Here is a 21808-nt window from a genome sequence, read left to right on the forward strand (position 1 = left end):
CAGGAGGAAAGGCAAAAAGATGACCAAGCAAAACAGAAGAAAGCCAGCAACAGTCCCCCCACTTCAAACTGGAGCTATAGAAAGGCCCAGGATAAGTGTATGAGTTTCCTATTGCCAGTGACAAATTACCATAAACTCTATAGGTTATTATATCAACCATTTATTATCTCACAGTTTCTGTAGGTTGGAAATACGGGCATAGGATAACTGCTTCTCCAGTCAAGGACTCTCTGAAATCAGGGTGTTGGGAAGGTGGCTTTCTCATCTGGAGCTCAGGGTTCTCTTTCATGCTCATTTAGATTGTCAGCAGAAGTTAGCTCCTTAAGGTTGTGGTGAGAAAAACTGTTTTCTCCCTGACTAACTGCAGGGACTCCTGTGGGCTCCAAAGGCTCATCACAGGTCTAGCAGCATGGCCCATTCCAGGAGCATTTTAGAGTGCACAGCATTTGCCCAGTTCTAAGGGAGAGTGCCTCTCGATGCTTTGTGCCTTTTTTCAGGCTCAACTCATAGGTCAGGACTAGCTATATATATACATACATAAATATATATATTTTTAAGAGGGGACAAGTTTACTTGAAAGAAACCCTTTTTACATCTGTCTACCATAGCCATGATAATCTTTTGATTAATTTAGAGTCGTCAAATGCTACTGATTAGGGAACTTAATTACTGTGTAAAATCCCTTGTGCTGTATCACGTAACACGTTCTCAGGGATGAGAACCTATTAAATGCATAGGTTCTACAAACCCTTTTTGTGGGGGTGGTGTGACACAGACATACCCGGCAGGGGGTGGGAACCCTGATGGACAACTCATTCTGCCTACCACAATGAGAGAAACCAAATGGCTAGGGAAAAAAACATTTTTATTGTGACCCTAAAGGCCCTTGGGGTTTGGGACAGGTGTGTGTTAAAGACAATAGGTACTGATTCCAACTTCATGGTGACAACATTGACAAACTTTTGAACTGCAGTAAGAAAATCTCTAGGACATGAGCCATTGGGTCATCCCTTTGGCTCAAGTCCCAGCCTGAGGAGTTGAGATGGGGTGTGGCAGGGTTCAAGTAGACCAGTGCCCCAGTTGGGAGTAAGCTCATTATTTAAATAAGTTTAGCTTACAGAAACCTTTCAGGTCAAGGAAATTCCCAGGGTCACAAAGAAAAGGTCTTCAGGGAGTGAGTTCCTAGCAGAAGGTGATTAGACGGTGTTTGGTTTCTGGCCTCCACAGGGTTGTGGAGTGTGTGGGCCCATAGTCAGACTTGAGCAGAACTCCTCCAGAGTTAGATGAATCAGATAAATTCAGATATAGGCTTTGGCTTGGAGCTTGGCACATCTGAGGCGCCAGCTTCTGAAACACCTCTCCAAGTGATCACTATTTATGCTGGACTAAATTCATGTCTGCCAGTGGCCAGCCAGCCTTCAACTACAGAATATTGTTAGTATCAGAAAAAGACTGTGGAGGAATCAAAAGTGACAAAACTCAGAAACAACTGGAGTTTTCAGGCGCTTAAATTCTGCCCTCTCGGCCCCCCAACCCCCAACCTGGGAACTTTCAAGTTAGTGAAGCAAAGGAGATGCCTATTGGGGACATAGGCTCGAGTTTTGTGGCTACCTGGATGCTGGGATGGGGCAAGGTTAACTCAGGAGTGATGCAAAGCCCAAGGTTCTGCAGCGCTCAAGGCTTAAGTCAATGGCTCAATCAGGTGACAACTTATACAGCTCCTCGTCTGTAGAACTTCTCTTAAGGAGTGCTACCATGTTAGGGTGAGCTTTGAGGGTGAATTGTTTTCACAGACTGGAGGCCTGGGCTGAAAAAAATTGAGAAGGCCGAAGGGCTCTAGTTTTCGGCTGTTGTCTAATGTTTTCTCTCTGCCAGCAACTGTTTTAAGTGATAAATGTTGGAATAACCCCACTTTACAGGTGGGGAAGCTGGGGCACAGAGAAGTCAATTATGTGAGGTCCTATGGATAGTAAGAGGCAGAACTGGAATTTAAACCAGCAGAGGATCAGCGTCATGCTAGGGCCAGGTTAGTCTAGCCTCTTGCCTGGCTGTACTGCCTTTTATACTCATGGTATGTGGTACTTTTTTCAAGGTAAGTTAGACTCACAAACATGTTTGCTGCAATGTCTGCTGCCTCCAGGGCTGCATAGGGGAGTGTGAGGTGTGTGGGTGGTCATGATGAGCCTGAGGAGGTGTCCTTTCCTCTCTCGACTGCCTGCAGGATTCCTACTGGTGGCATTACAGAAACACCACTCTCCACTTCAGGGCTATTGGTACTTGCAGCGCCAGATGGCTGTCCTCAGGGTTCACTGCAGCTGAGCATAAATATAAAACCCTCACTTCTAAGGGGGGGCCTGACGATGCCCAGGTGTGTGGTTCCGGAGCAATTCTGCCTCAAGTAAATCAGTAGGTCCATATTAGAAGACATGCGTTAATTTATTGCAGCAAGATTTTATGTCTTAGTCAGTCATTAGCAAAATTTCGTACCAGAAATTCTTTCCTCTTTAATCTTGGTGGGATTGGTATTACACATAACTCGACTATTAAGACAAGAATATCTTGCAGATAGGGAGGTCGTTAATCTAAAGGGTTTTTGTAGTGTGAAATGCAAATGCTCGGTGACAGGTATGCCAGGAGCCCCCAAAGCCTTCTTACTCCGCTATAAAGGGATCTAAGGAAAGGTTTGATTGTTTTGTTAACACAAATAAGAAGTTCTCCAGCAGCTCAGCTCTCTTTGCAGCTCCAATTCCTCTACTATTTGTTCAGACCAACTTTCTAGTCCTTGGAGGGTGGGTTCATCCACACCTACTTCCCCTCTCTGTTCCCCAAGCCTGGCTTGGCCTGGCATCTGGGGGCCACATTCATAGAAGGTGAGGGATGCAGCCAACATGCTTATCTCTACAGAGTTTCCTCTGCAGGTGACAGGGACCTACTCTTTCCTGTGGATTCCTTTTCCCCCTGGGCAGTACCTGCATGTTTCAGGGTGCACCCTCTGGCTTGGATAGTAACCGATCAGTTCTAGGGGAACAGGTTCTTGATTCCCTAATCATCCTTGTAGTTAGTCAGGGGTTGGGCGAAGGTGCTGCTTCCAAAACAGGTTAGATTATACTGTGGTTTGCCATTCTGCCACAGAGTAATCGTGTCACCTTGCACTGGTCATCTCTATTGCCTCAGTTTCCTCAACTGAGACTAAAGGTTATTAACATCCCTCTGCTTTAAATATGAACATGAAACCTTGCTTGCATCATGAGTAGAGGCCCCAATAAAAAACTTAGTGAGTAACTTACTTGGTTCTCCATGTTGTTCCTCCTAATGTGTGTGGCCATAGTTCAGACTTTGGTCTTCTCGGGGTAAGGGTGAAAAGGGCCAGTTCTGGTATACTGCCAACTCCAGTCTTGACTCTCAGTGATCTTGGGCACATTTTATATTCTACTAATGTCTTCATCTTCTCAAATAATAAAGGCCCTCCCGTTGATCGTCGATTTGCTCAAGCGGGCCCAGTAACGTCTCCATTGGAGACTTTGTTGTTACTGTGTCTGGCATATCGAATACTCTCGGTAGCTTGCCGGGCTCTCCGAGAGGGGCGGAGGAATCGAACTCGGGTCGGCCATGTTGGCTGCGTGCAAGGCAGACGCCCTACCCACTGTGCTATCGCTCCAGCCCTATAATAATAACTGTACCAATTTCTCAGAGATAATATAATAATAATATAATAATAACTGTACCAATTTCTCAGAGAACTTGTGAGAACTTTGTAAAAAAATGTTTCTAAACACAGTATGGTTTTTCGTATATAAGAACACTAAATATTAGCTGTATTATTAGGTTTTTGAAAGATTTTATAATGAATCACCGTGAGATATAGCTATAGATTTACAAACTTTTGTGATTACATTTCAGTATGTGTTATTAGTTTTATTGTTGACTGTAACTCAGAAAAACAATGGGCTTAAATTTCAATTACAAATGAAATAGCAAGCCATTTCTTCCGCCCCAATATGTATGCGTATATATAGCATTGTATAGCACTGTCCTCTCGTTGGTCATCAATTTGCTTGAGCGGGCACCAGTAACGTCTCCATTGTGAGACTTGTTATTGTTTTTGGCATATCAAATATGCCACGGGGAGCTTGCCAGGCTCTGCCGTGGGGGCGGGATGCTCTCGGTAGCTTGTTGGGCTCTCTGAGAGGGACATAGGAATCAAACCGGGTCGGCCGCATGCAAGGAAAATGTCCTACCTGCTGTGCTCTAGCCCATGTATATATTTAATATAATATATTTCATATATGTATATAATGTTAGTATTTCTTCAGAGACTGGTATAGAAAAGTGGAGACACCCTTCTGCCCTGTACTGCAAGTTCTTAACAAAGCATGGCCTCCCTCAAGAGGATGAAGATGAGGACAGGAATGCCTTTGCTTCTGCAGGAGCCATGACCCATTCCCATCTGCCTTTCTGGACAAACAGCTCCACTATCCTCAAGGGGGTTGACTGTGTGACTTTGACGTTCGCCTCCTCTCTGAACCTGTGGAGCACTTAAAGAACCTTGCAGCAGTAAGATCTTTGTGTCTTTCTCTTCATGCACCACTTTCCTCTTCCCCTCTTGGCTCCCCCACCCCTTATCTGTCCCAGGGAGTCCCTTCTGGTTCCTCTCCCCATCTTCTCTTCATCCCCAAAGAGTCCTCCAAGGACTCATCCACAATGGTCTCAGCTTAGTGCCTTGCAAAGAAAATTCTGTCCCTCTGCACCTTTCAGGGAAACAATCAGCCCAAAAAAGTTTAGGAGAAAAAATTCATTATCTTTAATGGGATTTTGTTACCAGCCCTGGCCAGGAGGGACCCAAGTTCCCAGGAAATCTAAATTAATAAATGCCCTACCAAGGGGTAGGTAGGGGGGCCGGGAGGCCAACGGAAAAAAGAGATAATTTCTTTTTGAGCTCTGCAGCAAGGAATGAGAGCTTTGAACAGAAAACCTAAAATGCCATCGAGCTAGGGGAAAAAAAGATGGAAAGCCTCCCCGAGAACCCCAGGATTGTTTGGAATCCATTTTGAGCCAAGTGGAAATATTTGGATGAGTGAAACGGCTGCTCTCCTCTAATTGGCATCTGGTTGATCAGGGACTGCTATCTACGACCATGAGAGAGTTGTCAGGAAAATCAGTGTATAGAACATTTCACTAACAAATTCCTAATTTCATCTGTGCCAGCCACAAAACTTATTGTACTCATTTTGGCTCTCGAACGAAAGAGCAACTGGCGGGTACCTTTGGGGTCTCGGAAGAAGATTTAGAGAGGTTTGTTAGTCTATTAGAAAGCAGAGGGAACGGTTCTTCCCTTCAGCTGTAAACTCTAGAGAAGACTATTAGAAACTCTCCATGTAGAGCTTGAATCTCCTTCCCCTTTGATTCAATCACCCCGAGTCATTAGGCGGCTTGAACACCACTTTAGACTGTGCACTATAAATAATTAAAACGTCGAAACTTGTGCGGTCACCTGATTCAGCCCCAAGAGGAAGTGGTAATGCCAAGGACTCTGAGTCATGTGGAGCTGCCTGCTGATGCCAGGCCAGGGTTGAAAACTGCATCTCCAACCCTAGCCTCATCGTCATGCCCTATCATTGACTGCACCCCACAACTGAAGTAAACCCTGAAATTAAAATCTTCTTCTCCCTTTCAGCCAGCTTTTCCTCTTGGGATTCTGTTCAAGACCATACCTCTAGTCTTCAGGCCCTGCGTGTGGCAGTTGGTATCTCCAGATAGTACCCTGAAGGGTCTGGGGATGGCTCAAAGGGCTGGAGCACGTGCTCTGCCTGTGGGAACCTGAGGTATGGTCCCTAGCACTTCCTGACCTTGATCACTGCTGTGGGGTAGACACTGAGCTCTGCTCTCAAACCAAAACAAAACAAAACTTCAAAGGATAACGTCTTCTCCTAGAGCTGCTGTATAAAATACCCGCAAACTCTTGGGTTGTATACTACAGCAGTAGATTCCCTCACAGGCTTGGAGGTCAGAAATCCAGGTTAAGTTGAGTGCAGGGTTGTGCTCTCCCAATAGTTCTTGGCTCTTGCAACAGAACCTTTCTCTCCTCTTCCAGCGTCTGGTGGCTCTGGATGCCTGTGGCTGAGCTACAGTAACCCCATCCCTGCCCCTTCCCTCAGGTGGCCATCTTTACTCAGTATGTCTGTCTCTTCTTTTTTCTTCTTCTTCATTATTATTATTATTATTATTATTATTATTATATATTTGGACCTTCCAAGCCCACTGAGGTCCCACAGCAGGCTGTCTTCACCAGGGTCCCTGGGGTGGGGGGCGGGTTGAGTTTCCCTCCCTGTCCCAAGCAGAGCCCCAGCAGCCAAAAACCTCCAGAACCCAACCACAGCCATGCTCAAGGCCACTCTCCACAAGCTTGGATGAGCCTCACTCATAAAGGAACCAGTAGAGGAACCCAGGTATGCGGGACCAGATATGCTGAGATCTCCAGGACTGCTCAGATAGAGACTGGGCCTCCCCACCCAGATCCCCCATTTTCCAGTAGCTTGGCAGTCACACCCACAATCTGCCCCCAGCGCCATGTAATCTCATCAATGGCCAAAATCCAGAGACTATAAAACAAAGCTCCTGGAAGAGAGCGATGATGCAGTTTCTCCCTCTTGGAGAGACCAGCAAGCTATGGAGAGTATCCCATCCGCATGGCAGAGCCTGGCAAACTACCCATGACGTATTCAATATGCCAAAAATAGTAACAATTACTGGTCTCATTCCCATAACCCTGAAAGAGCCTCCAATAAGCCATTGGGCTATGCTAGCATGTGGCAGAGACAAATGGAGACATTACTGGTGCCCGCTAGAGTCAATCAATGAACAACGGGTTGACAAGTGATACAGTGATTATATATTTGGGCCTTCCAAGCCCACTGAGGCCATTAGGACCCTTTCTACTATTATTGGACAATCGTTCCCTCAGTTCAGTGCGAGGGAGGGCTTGAGTCTCGGTGCTGCTCAGGAGAGATATCTGGGGGCCTGCCAGTTCCCAGGAGACTATGTGGATTGATTTGGGGTCAGTCACAACTAAGGCACGTACCTAACCTGTGGACTCTGTCTCTGGCTCTGAATTTTTTTTATAAAGACACCAGTCATAGGTTTTGGGACACATCCTCGTCGAATCTGACCACATTCTGACTACAGATGCAAAGTCCCTATTTCCAGGTAAAGGCAATTATAATATTCAAGTAGAAATGAATTGGGTGGGGGATGGGCTCCATTCAATGAAGTTAAGGACTACACAGTGCTCCCATCCCAAGTGTTCTTCCAGAACCTCACCAGTCTCCCACGGAAAGAAGGAGCTTCCCCCTCTTGATCAAAATGGGTCTGAGCAGGCTGTTTCTGGACCATGCTGCTTCTGTGACAAGGAGCATTTGCAGTCAAATCAGGAAGGTATGTGCTCTTTGCCTGCCTCTTGCATGCTTACTCTGGTCCTGCACCTCATCCTGCCCAGACTCATGAAAGCTCATGCAGAACTAACTGAGGCCCCACCTCTGAGTTCCAGTCACTGTGGGGTGAGCCAGTCTTCTGGGAGGACTCAGCCAGTCACCCCCTGATGCTGAATAGAGGGCAGGCCAACCTCCCCCACTATCTCTGCCCACAATGATTATTTGCGGGCAAAATTAAAAATTGTTGATTTAAGAAAACCCTGTTATGGGGTACTTGTTTTTCTTTTTCTGGGACTGGGGCTCCATCCCAAGGCCTCATATGTGAGGCTCATCTGTTATCATGAGCCACATCTCCAGCTCTGAGATAATTTTTAAGGAATATTTTATATTTATTAATGGTTGTGGGTTACAGGCAAGACTTGGAAATGCTCAGGGCCTACTTTCAGCTTTATTCTAGCTATTCTTGTGGGACAGTTCCATGTGGGGGCTGGAACCTGGGCTCCCCACAAGCAAAGCATGCGCTCAGCCCTTTGAGATATCTGTCTAGCCTATGGGGGATTTTTAATGCAGCATTGGAGACCTGGAGCATGAAACTTAGAACTTTCAGAGGATTGTAACTCTTTTCATCAGCCCTTTCTATTCATGATTAGTACACCAGTCATTTCGCTTTCAGCCTACACCTAGTTGGGTACCTAATCCTTTCACCCCACATGGCTTCTTCTGAACTTTGGTGCTAACCCCAATCACAACCCTCTCCCATGATTTCTTTAATGCATTTTGATTTTGCTTCTACGAAATGTAACAGTCATTGATGACTCTCCATTGCTTTCCCCACATACCTTAACTGAAAGATAAAACCTTTAAAAATATTTATTTTTTGTCCTTTCTTTTGTGGTTATCATATCTCGATATCTAAGGGCTATGTACCTTGAAATGTTCACACATTCTTAATTGTGGTACTCATGGGGGGTCATACACTTTGATTGCAGCCACTCACTCATATATGATTGATCACACTCACTTAGCCTGGCCTCTGCACACCTTTCCTGCTTTTTATCCTATGCATTCTCTTTAGAGATTTGATGCTTCCAACAAGCCAGATGATTCACTGTTCTAATGCATCTTACCGAGCTCACCTTCTGCCTTAGTACCTTGGTTAAATTTTCAACATATAGTAATGCTTTTGAGTGTCTGTTCATGCCAGGTGATGTAGAAGACACTAGGTAATAACAGTGCAATACCATTCCCTCCTCATCTTCTCCCTTGGTCTTGATGAAAGTCTTCCTGTTTCTCAAGACTCAGCTCCAAACCATGTGCTTCCACAAAGCCTCCTGGGTCCTTTAGTCAAAAAAGACTTGTGGAAGCAGTAATAATTAAAACAGCATGGTACTGGAACAAAGGCAGAGCTGTAGACCAATGGAACAGGGTTGAATATACTGATATCTCCCCACAAGCATATGATCATCTAATCTTTGATAAGGGAGCAAGAAATGTGAAGTGGAGCAAGGAAAGCCTCTTTAACAAATTGTGCTGGCAAAACTGAACAGCTACATGCAAAAATATGGGCTCAGATCTCTGCCTACCACCATGTACAAAAGTAAGATTAAAATGGATTAGAGACCTCAACATCAGACCGGATCCATAAGGTACATTGAAGACAAAGTGGACAAAACCCTCCATGACACTGAAGCTAATGGTATCTTCAAAGATGTCATGCCACTGACCAAGCAAGTGAAAACAGAGATAGACAAATGGGACTATCTTAAACTAAGAAGCTTCTGTACCTCAAAAGAAACAGTGACCAAAATACAAAGACAGTCTACAGAATGGAAAAGGATATTCGCGGAATACACATCCCACAAGGGGTTGATATCAAAGATATGCAAAGTACTGGTTGAACTCCACAAGAAGAAAACATCCAACCTGATCAAATTATGGGGCGACAAAATGAACAGAAACTTTCTCAAAGAAGAAATCCGAATGGCTAGAAGGTACACGAGAAAATGCTCTACATCATTAATCATCAGGGAGATGCAGATCAAAACAACAATGAGATATCATTTCACACCACAGAGTCTGGCCCACATCCAAAAGAACAAAAGCAACCAGTGTTGGCGCGGATGTGGCGAGAAAGGGACCCTCCTCCATTACTGATGGGAATACTGACTGGTTCAGCCCTTTTGAAAAACATTATGGATGATTCTCAAAAAATTAGAAATTGAGCTCCCATTTGACCCAGCAATACCACTCCTGGGAATATATCCCAGAGAGGCAAAAAAGCATAGTCAAAGTGACATTTGCACTTGTTTGTTCATTGCAGCACTGTTTACAATAGCTAGAATCTGGAAAAAACCTGAATGCCCAAGAACAGATGACTGGTTAAAGAAACTTTGGTACATCTATACAATGGAGTACTATGTAGCTGTTAGAAAAGATGAAGTCATGAAATTTATATACAAGTGGTACTATATGGAAAGTATCATGCTAAGCGAAATGAGTCAGAAAGAGAGGGGCAGACATAGATTGCATTCATCTGGGGAATATAAAGTAACAAAATAGAAGACTAACACCCAAGAATGGCAGAGTACCAGGTTTTAAGTACCATGTGGTTTACTCCATGGCTTGGAGGCCAGCCTCACATGCTGGGGGAAGAGGCAGCTCAGATAGAGAAGGGAGGACCAAATAAAGGGTGTTGGGAGGATCCTCCCAGGATGGGAGATGCATGCTGAGAGTAGACTCTAGACCGAACATGGTTGCCACTCAATGCCTCTTTTGCAAACCACAACATCCAAAAGGAGAGAGAGAATAAGGGGGAATGCCCTGCCACAGAGGCAGGATGGGATGGGGGGACGGGGGATGGGAGGGATACTGGAATCAGTGGTGGTGGAGAATGGACACTGGTGGAGGGATGGGTATTCGATCATTGTATAACTAAAACCCAAGCACAAAAATTTGTAAATCTACAACTGTACCTCATGGTGTTTCACTATTAAAAATCTAAAAAAAAAAAGACGTGTGGTTGTATGAACTCTTCTCATACCTCCTCCAGGCAAACCAGATCACGTGTAGCCCTGTACAGATAACCTCTACACCTGCTTCCTGTCTTGGTTCTCATGCTGAATGCTTTCATTTACCTCTTTCTTACTGGCCTGCTCCCACTCACCTTCATACCTCAACTCAAATGCCATTTTATTTTGAACATTTTGTTTACTTGTCTTTTCCCCCCCTTCTGCAACACACAGCAGTGCTTAGGTCTTAGCCCTGGTTCTGTAGTTTAGGGATAACTCCTGGAGGTGCTTGGGAGACCATATGTGGTGCAAGGGATTGACACCACATGGTGCCACATGCAAGACCAGCCCCTGACCCTTGTGCTATTTCTCCAGCCCTGAGCATAGCTTTTGTTTATGCTCTTAGCCTAGAGAGTGTATGATTACCTCAGGCCCAGAATGAGTCTCACATCTAACTCTAATCTTGATCATTTATGGGCCAGGTTTTTCACTCTTGGGTGCTAAGTACCCAGCCCAGAGACTGCTACATAAATGTTTATTGAGTGAACATGCGGAACCCACTAGATAGATCTCAAAAGCCTTTTGATGAGGTTAGATACAGGAAAAAAAATTGGAAATGAGGTTTCACTTAGCCATTCAAAGCCGTTGGCTGTATTTCAGGTTCCTTCCATTGATTTTTGAGGTGTACTCCAGGTAAAGAAACTATATAATCTCCTTTCTTGGCCCCCAGGCATATTTTCATGTTGAAATATTTTAACCCAAAGACATTCAATTGAGCATTTTGCTAATTGGTCTTTGTTCTCTAAATAAAAGTCTTATATCTTAAAAAAAAAAGTTTTAAGTTTTTCCTAAGCACACTGCACACTGCAGATTCTCCCACAGCCCCTATTTTTGTATTTGGAACATATAAGTCCATCAATATTTATGCAGCAGATTTTTGTGGGGAGACATACTAACCTGCCCACTCCCTTCCCAGCCCTGTCAGTTTCCTTTGAAAATCACTGCTTTTGTGTGGACCAATTTAGAAAGCTGCTTTCTGGCCTTGAATGGATAAAGAGGCCCTTGGACTTGCTGGATTTGGGGAAGAAAGTAAATTCTGAAGAGAACTGCATCCCTGGAGGAATACCCCATTTCACATTCTCAAACTGGCATTTCTTTTTGGGGAGAGGATTGTGACCGCTGAGTTTCCTGAAATGGCATTATACATTTTGGGGTTTCATCATCCAAGATTTGTGCTCCTCCAACCCCCAAAGTTTTGGGAACGGTGAAGGCATTACTGTGGAAGAGAGGTAGGCACTTTAAAAAACGCCAAGTTTTGAGCTCTCATAAGATGACCTTTCTAGGTACTAATATTAAATCTCAGACTCTTGAGAACATTTGCAGAGGGAATCCATCATGCTTTTATTTTCTGTTTCCCAGGTCTTACTCAATATTATGACTCTCAGGGAAAAAAAATACCATGACTAGTACTTGAAATGCTGGCACCTCTAGTACCTGGAGTTAATGTTACTTGCAGCTTTATCCAGGAACAATTCTGCCATGAAATACTCAATTGCAAAAGAAATGAGACTACTGAGAAGGATTCTTTTGAGTGTCTCTGGCATGCAGAGAGGCGATGGGGATCTGTGAGCGTACGTGTGGGAAAGTGAGGGGGGATGATAAATAGCATGCTCCCTCTCCTTTAAGAGCACGTCCTTTTATTCCTGACACTTAAAAAGACACTGTCAAAAAGATGTTTTACTGATTTGACTTTCTGTGCAGGAGAACGTGCAACAGTTACCTAGTAAGTGGTTTTATAGGGAGTTTCACCCACACGTTATAATAAACTGAGCCCGAAGATAACATATCTTTTGTGCTTTTACAGTGCTCGGATGATAACTGTGAAAAATTATCTAGTGGAGGTTAGCAAACTGTACCTGTGGTCTTTTTCTCATGACCTCTGTATGATAAAGTTTACTATCTCAGAGCATGATGCATTGTCAAATAATAGGTTTGCTTGTCTGGCCAACAAGAAGTAATTGAGGAGTGTTATAGTTTTACAATCCGTGTTTCAATGACTCTGCTGCTTTTGAGTTGTTAGACCTGAACAAAATGGGTCAATGTTGAAAGAATAAAGGTTTTTTTCCTCTCTCCCCTCCCCCCATGCCCATCTCCCACTTTCTTTATGGTGGTGTTTTGAGAGGGAGGAATGGACTATGGGCCTTGACTATGATGATTCTCTCCTTTGGCATCCCTGGGAGAGGCTTGAGGCAGAAGATTTTGGTCCCAGTTTAGTGACTGAGAACAATTTAGGTTTGACAACAAATATCTGTTGTATTCCTTTTGTCCTGGGGGGGGGGGGGAAATTGGCTCACAAGCTTTTTTTGGTGTAAAGATTCTTTGAACTTCAGATTTGTGTCTTTAAGAAATGGTTTCCCTGCTTATTTCTAAGATTTGTTGGAAACAGAGCCAAGCTTGAATGACCTGGGTGATAAAGGACAGGTACTGAATAAAAAAAGGTGTTTTTGTTTTTTATTTATTTATTTTTTTGGTGGGGGAGGATGATAGGAGTAGGTCTCATGCAGATTTTACACTGTGCATTTTATATTACACTAGTTCTATTGGGCTGCTTTGTAGTCCTGTGAGTTTGAGGAACATAACATGCCTAATCTAGCACCCTATGATGAATATTTGCATATTAAAGGCTTGAAGAAGTCCAATAACAGAAAAGCATCTTAAGCCTGGCATTTCCTAAAGATGATCTTTGTTATCACTCTGCCCTGAACATTCTGCAGACCTACTGTGCTGCACAGTGTAGTGGGGGCAATTTTGAAAACTGAGGTTTCAGTGATGTATAAATTCAGTCATTATTCTCCTAGAAAAGCCATTGAGAGCCAGTCACTGCACAGCGACCTCCTCCCAACCAACATGCACACTTGCACACTTGTCTTGGAAATAATTTTTTTCAATAGGGCTATTAAGATTAAAAATTGAGAGTTTTCCCATGTGTAAAAAGAGATCTTTCACTGTAGTGGGGGTCAAGGTACTTTGTAGGAAAATAACAAACAAGACAAATGACTAGAGTTCAGTTTAGTGCAGGAATGCTTGATGGACTTACTATTGCCTGATGATGGTGGGGGTTATAGAAAATGTAAGAGGAAGAATTAAAGTACTGGTATCCAAAATATGCAAAGAACTCTGAAAACTCAACAATAAGGGTTAGAAAGATGGTACAAGAGTTCAAGGTGCTTGCTTTTTTCATGACAACCGTGATTTGATCCACGGCACTGCATATGGTTCCCCAAGCACTTCAAGGAGTGATCCTTGAGCACAGAGCCAGGGGTACGTTCTGACCACCACAGGTTGTGGTCCCCGAACCAAAACAAACAAACAAACAAACAAACAAAAACTCAACAATAACTGGACAGAGAATTAGTACAGGGGTAAGGCACTTGCCTTGCATGCCCCTGATCTTGGTTCAATTTTCAGCAGCACATATCTTCTCCCAAGCACAGAGTCAAGAGGACACCCTAAGCATGGCTGGAGGTGACCCAAACCCCCTCAACCAACAAAAAATCAAAAGTCAGCATTAAGAAAATAATTAATTTAAATAAGAGTTGGAGATCTTAACAGAAACCTCTTCAACAAGATGAGGCAAATAAGCTTATGAAAAGATGTCCCACATCTTGTCACAGGAAATACAAGTTAAAACAGTGAGCTCTCACTATATAACCATAGGAATAATCAAACTATGTAACACTGACTGCTTTGATTACTAATGAGGATGAAGAGCAATAGAATTCTCATTTACTGTTGGTGAGAATACAAAATGGTAAAGTTACTTTGGAAGATCAGCAATTTCTTACAAATTAAACACACTCCTAGCATATGATCCAGCAGTCCTGCTCCTTGGTATTTACCCAATGGTGTTCGAAAGAAATGTTTATACAAAAATCTGCACTTGGATCTTTATAGACATTGTTAGCCCCCAGAGGAAATGATAATACTGAGGATATTTGACTTGGTGCTGAATCGCTTGCTGACAGACTGTAGAATATGAATAGTTAAATAACTTATGGTACATCCAGACAATAGACTATTTTTTAGAGCTCATGAAAAGACTTGAGTGGCGCATGTGAGTCCCTGGCTTTGATTCTCAGCACTGTTACAAACAAACAACAAACACACCAACAAATACATGGAGGAATATCATATGTATATTAAACGAAGGAAACCAATCTGCGGGGCTAGAGAGGTAGTGTAGATACAATGCTTGCCTTGTATGAAGCTGACTTCAGTTTGGTCCTTTGTCCCCCAGGCACCACCGGAGTCATTCCTGAGCACAGAGCCAGAAATAGTGCCTGAGCACTGCTGGGGAGTCCAAGGTAATCAATAAACCAGTCTGAAAAGGTTGTATACTATGTAATTTCAGCCATGTTACAATTGGGAGAAGTCAAAAGTATGGAGATAGTGTGTGGTTGTTAGGGGAGTGGACTGGAGAAGATGAATAGAAGACACAAAAACTTTTTAGAGTAGTGAAAATATGTTAAGCATTACCTGTACAATATGATATTTTCTAACACAAAAACAGTGTTCCTTTTCTTAGGATAAAATGAATCTTTATACTCTTATTGGCCTTTTCAGATTTCCCCCTTACAGTTTTCTTAATTCTCCTTACTCTCACTAATTTTAAATTTTTAGAATTTATCTATTTCATGTAAAATTTAAAATGTATTAAAACAGAATTATTCGTAATATTAATTTAAAAGTATACATTCCTGTACAGAAGAAATATACACTTAAAAAAGCGATTTTTATCAACTTTTTATTGATTTACAATTCTGTGGAATTTCAGGAATTCTGTGGAATTTTAGCTCTAGTCATCTAGAAGTCTGTGGGGTGTCATCACTTCCACAATAAATGTTTTAAAAAAGTGACCTATCATATGTGGAATAGAAAGAAACATAGTGATGGAACAACAACTGATAGAAATCTTTGGAATGGGAGAATTTGTTTATAGAACTGAGCTTGCATGGGGTGCTTTGGGAGGGACCTTTGATAGGTGGAGGGAAGGGGGATTGTGGGGATGGGTGTGGTGTTGGAATGATGTACAAATAAAAAGTATAATTAGGAGTGTTGGAAATCCTGGTACCTCAATAAAAAATGGTTAAAATAAAACTGTTGCACTGTTGCACTGTCCTTCCATCCTGGCCGAGCTGGGTTTGATTCCTCCACCCCTCTTGGAGAGCCTGGCAAGCTACCAAGAGTATCTCGCCCCTGCCAAACACAGTAACAACAAGTCTCACAATGGAGATGTTACTGGGCCTGCTCGAGCAAAATAAAACAAACAAAACAATATTAACAGCATTTTGCCATTTTTTTATTAGTGAAACACCATGAGGTACAGTTACAGACTTACAAATTTTTGTGCTTGGGTTTTAGTTATACAATGGCCAAGTACCCATCCCTCCCCTAGTGCCCATTCTCCACCACCACGGGTCCCAGCATCCCTCCCACCCCCCGCTCCCCCATCCCACCCTGCCTCTGTGGCAGGGTATTCCCTTTTGTTCTCTCTCTCTCCTCTTGGGTCCTGTGGTTTGCAAGAGAGGCATTGAGTGGCAATCATGTTTGGTCTATAGTCTACTTTCAGCATGCTTCTCCCGTCCTGGGAGGATCCTTCCAACACCCTTTATTTGGTGCTCCCTTCTCTATCTGAGCTTCCTTTTCCCCTAGCATATGTGGCTGGCCTCCAAGTCATGGAGCAAAATTCCTGGTACTAATCTAGGCCACTCCTGGGTGTTAGTCTCCCATTTTGTTACTTTATGTTCCCCAGATGAATGCAATCTTTCTGTGTCTATCCTGTTCTTTCTGACTCATTTCGCTCCAAGAACAGATGACTGGTTAAAAAAACTCTGGTACATTTACACAATGGAGTACTATGTAGCTGTTAGAAAAGATGAAGTCATGAAGTTTACATACAAGTGGTACTACATAGAACGTATAACTTCTCCATTTTTTAAAAAAGAAAATACTCTGTATAATACTCTAATGATGGATTATCCAATGTGTGTATTACACAATTGTCCAAATTCCTAAAAGGTATAGCACTAAGAGTGAACCCTAAAGTAAACTATGGACTTTGTGTGTGTGTGTGGGGGGGAATTGTGGTAGTGGTATGTGTCAATATAGTTTCCTCATTCTAACAGACATCTCTGGGTGGTGGTGCAGGCTGACAATGAGGTAGGCTCTGCATATGTGTGCAGAACATGGGGAGGACTCTCCTTGCTTCTACTGTGATTCAAAAGCTACTCTAAAAAGGAACATCTTAGGAGGAAAAAAGAACAGTGAGGGGTCTTCTAGATCCGAGGGAGACTCTTCTGTGACAACCATGTGCCAGCATGACTCTTCTGTGACAACCATGTGCCAAATTCAGTAATAGGTTTTGGGGAAAGGTGTCAAAGGAGAGCAGTGGTCCTTCCCTTCTCTTCCGGCTGGCGACAGCTCCTAACCAGAGCAGGCATGAAGTTCACAGACTCTCTCAGTGCTCTGAGATAACCCCCAGAGCTACTGACAGAGGGGGACTGCTGTCAGGAATGATTGTCATTGTTAACCGGTGACAATGACAGGGTCTCAGGGAGTGTGACTCAGTTGCCAAGAATAGTGATGACTTGGGCAGTGACCTGGAGAAGTGTGGAGACAGACCTTGGGTATGAGCAGTGCCAGCACTAGGGCTGGGGGAAGCAGACAGGTTTTAACCACAATGTACCGCCTCACTCATCTCCAGGGTGTGGATAACCTTGAAAGCAGGTCTTAGGGCTGAAGCTGGCTCCACTATCTGAACCATTATTAGTTTTACCCTCATGATGAAGTTTGTGGACATCTTCCAATAATTAAAGTAGTTATATGCTCAGCCAGTCCAGCCCAAACTATCTCAGACAAAGGTGACAAGCACCTCACAGAGCATCAGAGAAAACCAAATAGGATGTTGCGGTTTTGCTAGTTTTTCTAAATTCTATCTCAGGATCTCTCATATTGCCCAAGTCAAGTTGTCAGCTAAGGCTATAGTCCTAAAAAGATTTGACAGTGGTTGAAGACCCAGTCAAGATGACTTCCTCACAACACTGCGGCAGAATCCTCAGTTCCTTGCTGGTAGTTGGCAGGAGGCCTCAGTTCCTCACCATATGGATTTCTCTATAGATCTGCCTGAATGTCTCATGCTGTAGCAGCTGGTTTTTCCGATAATAAGCCAAGAAACACACACACACACACACACACACATACACACAGAGTCACACACACACACACACACACACACACACACACACACACACAGACCACTCTGCCTTTTGTAACCCAGGCTTGGAAGTCACACATGGCCATTGGCTATTTCATTGTTAGGAGCCTTTCAGGAAGTATAGTCCACACTCAAGGGGAAGAGTATTAAGATACACCTTTTGAAGGAAAGTGTGAACATCTTACAATGACCACCATGCTGCGATGTTCTGGTATTTCTAACCCTCAAGAGGACAAAGGGTTAACAAGTGTGTGAGAAAAGTGCATTGAGAGAAGAAAATTCTTTGAAGAGAGGTGCTGACCCAGAGGTGAAATGCATTGAGTTGTAGAAATTCTTTTTTTAAAATTTATTTTGAAATCAAAAGATGGGCTCCAGACATGACTGCTTGTTAAATGGGATGTAATTAAAAATAACTTCCACATTGGGGAAGAGTGGGAGATGATTAGTTCTCAGGATATATTAAATGTCCTCACATGAGAAGGGAGTCAGCTATTGGGAAAGGCTGCTTTGGAAAACATATGCTGTGTCAAACTCCGCCAGCAGATGCAGAATCTGCTGCTAAAGTTAGCTCCCGAGAACAGAGCTGGATGGGCTGCCATCACAGATGTCTCTGGAACCAGCACCCGAGACAAATATAATTCTTACCGCTGGAGAGTAAGGCCCCACACAAGAGCCTTCCACTGTGGTGGAGGGGAGGTGCCAAGGCGGATTTATGACCTGAAAGGCTGACTCTTCTTGAGACTAACAGATGATGTTTAGAGCCACGAAGTTTCCTGCATTTCTGAAATTGAGAATTCCTCCTGAGGTGAATTCTTATTACTTTAGGCAGAATCTATTCTATGCAAAATTAAGCCTGATTGGAGAGCTTTTGACCTGTGCATTTTGAGATTTATAATCTGCAATCTTGGAAGGAGAGATGAGATAAGTGTTCCAAATGCCTGAAACAGTCAAAGAGGACTTAGAAAGCAACAATAATGAGGAATGATTTAAGTATTTAATTAGCCCAGGAACCAAATGCTTTTCCCAAACAGGAAGGGGACTCAGTATCACTGAAGATGGCAGATGACATCCAGGCTGAGTGCTAGTAAGTTGCAGAGCAGGGCTTCCCCACAGGGCTTTCACAGGACTGCCCACTGGCATGCCTCACAAAAGGCTTCTCTGAGAAAGAAGGTAATACGCAAGAGAAGCTAGGAAATGAAGAGACATGTTTAATTTTGCTTAGCTCCTTAGTTCCTAAACATAATCATGAAATTTCCTCCCTTTAAATTCTTTTCCTTCCTTCCTTCCTTCCTTCCTTCCTTCCTTCCTTCCTTCCTTCCTTCCTTCCTTCCTTCCTTCCTCCCTCCCTCCCTCCCTCCCTCTCTCCTTCCCTCCCTCCTTCCTTCCTTCCTTTCTTTCTTTCTTTCTTTCTTTCTTTCTTTCTTTCTTTCTTTCTTTCTCTCTCTCTCTTTGGGCCACTCCCACAGTATTTAGTGAACTGGACTGGTGGTTCAGTGTTAGAACTTGAGGATATAATGTTGCTTGGGTCTTGAAGCACCAGGGATCACCAGAGCCACATTGGAAAAGCGTGGAGTCCTACAGAGCTACACTTCGTGATGCTCAGGAGACCAAGGGTGTCAGGAATCTAACCCCTGGATACTACCTCCCTGACTCCTAGAGCTCCTATTTCTAATTATTTAGAATATTAGCTTCACAAAAGTAGGCCTTTATTTTATTTCATGATTCTAGTCAGAAGCTCAGAACAGTGCCTGTAAAAGTTCACAAAGGTACCAGAAGGCAATGGAAATTATGTTTCAGGATGCCCCTTCCAAGTCCTTGAACCTTATTCTGTACTCACAATATTGCATTCTTGACTAAAAGTTGGTCTCTGGAACTGCTGTATGCTCCAGATTAACCCAAACCTGTGTGTGTCTACCCCTGCCTAGAACACACTAGTGAAGAAACAAATGAACAAATGAGTACTAGGAAACCAATGTTCTTTTTTTAAAAAAGTAATATACTTCTATTTTATTATTTTTTAATTTTTATTGAATCACAGTGAGATACATAGTTACAAAGTTGTCCAGGATTGGGTTTCAGTCATATAATGTTCCAACATCTGTCTCTTCATCAGTGTACATTTGCCACCACGAATGTCTCCAGTTTTTCCCTCTCACCCCTCTTCCTACCCACCAGCTTCTATAATGGGCAGTTTTCTTCTCTCTCTCTCTCTCTCTCTCTCTCTCTCTCTCTCTCTCTCTCTCATCCAGTGTTCTTTGTCTGACATGGTCTCAGACACAAAATCTCTAGACAGGAGGGTATAATAACTAAAGGTCACATTAGCTTGAGGAGGTCTGAGAGAGGAATAAGTTCTCACTTGGGAAAGAAAATAGCTGCAAAATGCTAGAGTTGGAAATAGAGTTCAATTGATGGATGATTTGACGATTAGGGATTATCAGTTTCTTCTGTTCTCACCAGTTAGGATTCATCCACTATAATGTCAGAGAATTTCATTATGAGAGTTTAGAGGGCAGAGCACAATCACAACACAATATTTAGTCATGGAGGTTCCCAAAAAGGAAAGTCCCCTGACTCCCAAGTCGAGATTCTTGGCAGTTGCGTGGCCAATTGTTCTTCTGCTGGCCTGAGACAGGGTCCTTCTAAGACATGCCAAATTTGATTCTGACAGTGTCAATGATGGAAAGAATTCCATAAACCCAAGGGTTGTCTGCTGCTGACCTTCCAACCATTCCCCAGCCCCTTTCAGTTCCAAATGTGGATTTGACCCTTAAGTAATGAGGTAGGTTTTTAATAGTCCCGCCAGACCTCACACATCCAGATGAACATTGTCTTTTCAAGATGATACTTTGGGGAGAAGCACACAGGCTCCAATACAGCTGTTACTAATAAAAATGTTTGTGGCCCTCTTTTGGAATTGCCTTTTGTGTCAATTATGAGGCGCACGAGACAAATCCATCCCCTTGGCCATATGTTGTTTTTGACCAAAAATGGTCTTACCCAGCTTTTCCTGCAAAATGGCCCAGCGCACTCAGCTGGTTTGATTTTAGAATCACTTTAGGAATTTTATTCAAACTCAAATCACTGTCAAAAGACACAAATTTTCCAGCATTCAGATTGTTCCAAAATCTATGCCATGTGATCTGAAAGCAAGTCCCCAAGAGGAGACTGAAATCGTTTGGTGCCTGGACAGCATTTCCATAGGCTGCAGACGCTTCTGGGAGGGCTGCCTTCAAGGGGACAGTCTTTGTTGTCATTTGTGAAGATCTGAAAGAAGTCTGAAAGTTCTGGTTCGGAATCCTGATGACTTGTCAGAATCACCTGGGGAGCTTTAAAAATCCTCCATGCTCAGGCTCACTCTCCAGAGGTTTGTATTCAACAGGCCTGGCGTGGGAACCAGGCACTGAGATGGTCTTATTGTCTTTGTGCGTGTGTATGTGTGTGTGTGTATGTGTGTGTGTGTGTGTGTGTGAGAGAGAGAGAGAGAGAGAGAGAGAGAGAGAGAGAGAGAAGAGAGATTTAAGTGTGCAGCCAAGATTAACGTCTATGTTAAAGAATCAATCTTATTAACTTTAGTCACAGTTGTTCCTGTTTAATTTTTTCTGTTGCAATAAAAATCTGTTGTGACTAGGCCAAGAGGCACCACTGAAGATTAATCAAACACAGATGGAGGAAAAGTTTGGGGGGCTCAATTGTCTAGAATAAACTGGCAACGTGTGTCATGACCACTAGGGGCAGACGATGACACTTACTAATAAGCAGGCAAAGAAAGCTTTCAGCCACCACAAAAAATCCTGGGATCTGGTAAAGGGAGGGTGTTTGAACATTATACAACTGAAACTCAATCATGAACGACCTTATAACAAGTGTATCTCACTATGATTCAATAAAAAAATGAAAAAAATTCTGGGAGTAAAGAGTGGAAGTTTTGTTTGTAATCAGACCCCCTATGGTGCTTTATTTAATTATGTCTCCCATTTTTAAATTTTTTATTATTTAACTATGATCTCCACGGATTCCAGTCATGGTCCTGTCAGTTCCAACTTTAGAAGAAGGTGTTGTAGAGAAAGAAAAGTTACACTGTCACGTGGTAGGCATTCATT

Source organism: Sorex fumeus, unplaced genomic scaffold (assembly GCF_029834395.1).
Source record: "Sorex fumeus unplaced genomic scaffold, SorFum_2.1 ptg000006l, whole genome shotgun sequence".
Taxonomy (NCBI): Eukaryota; Metazoa; Chordata; class Mammalia; order Eulipotyphla; family Soricidae; genus Sorex; species Sorex fumeus.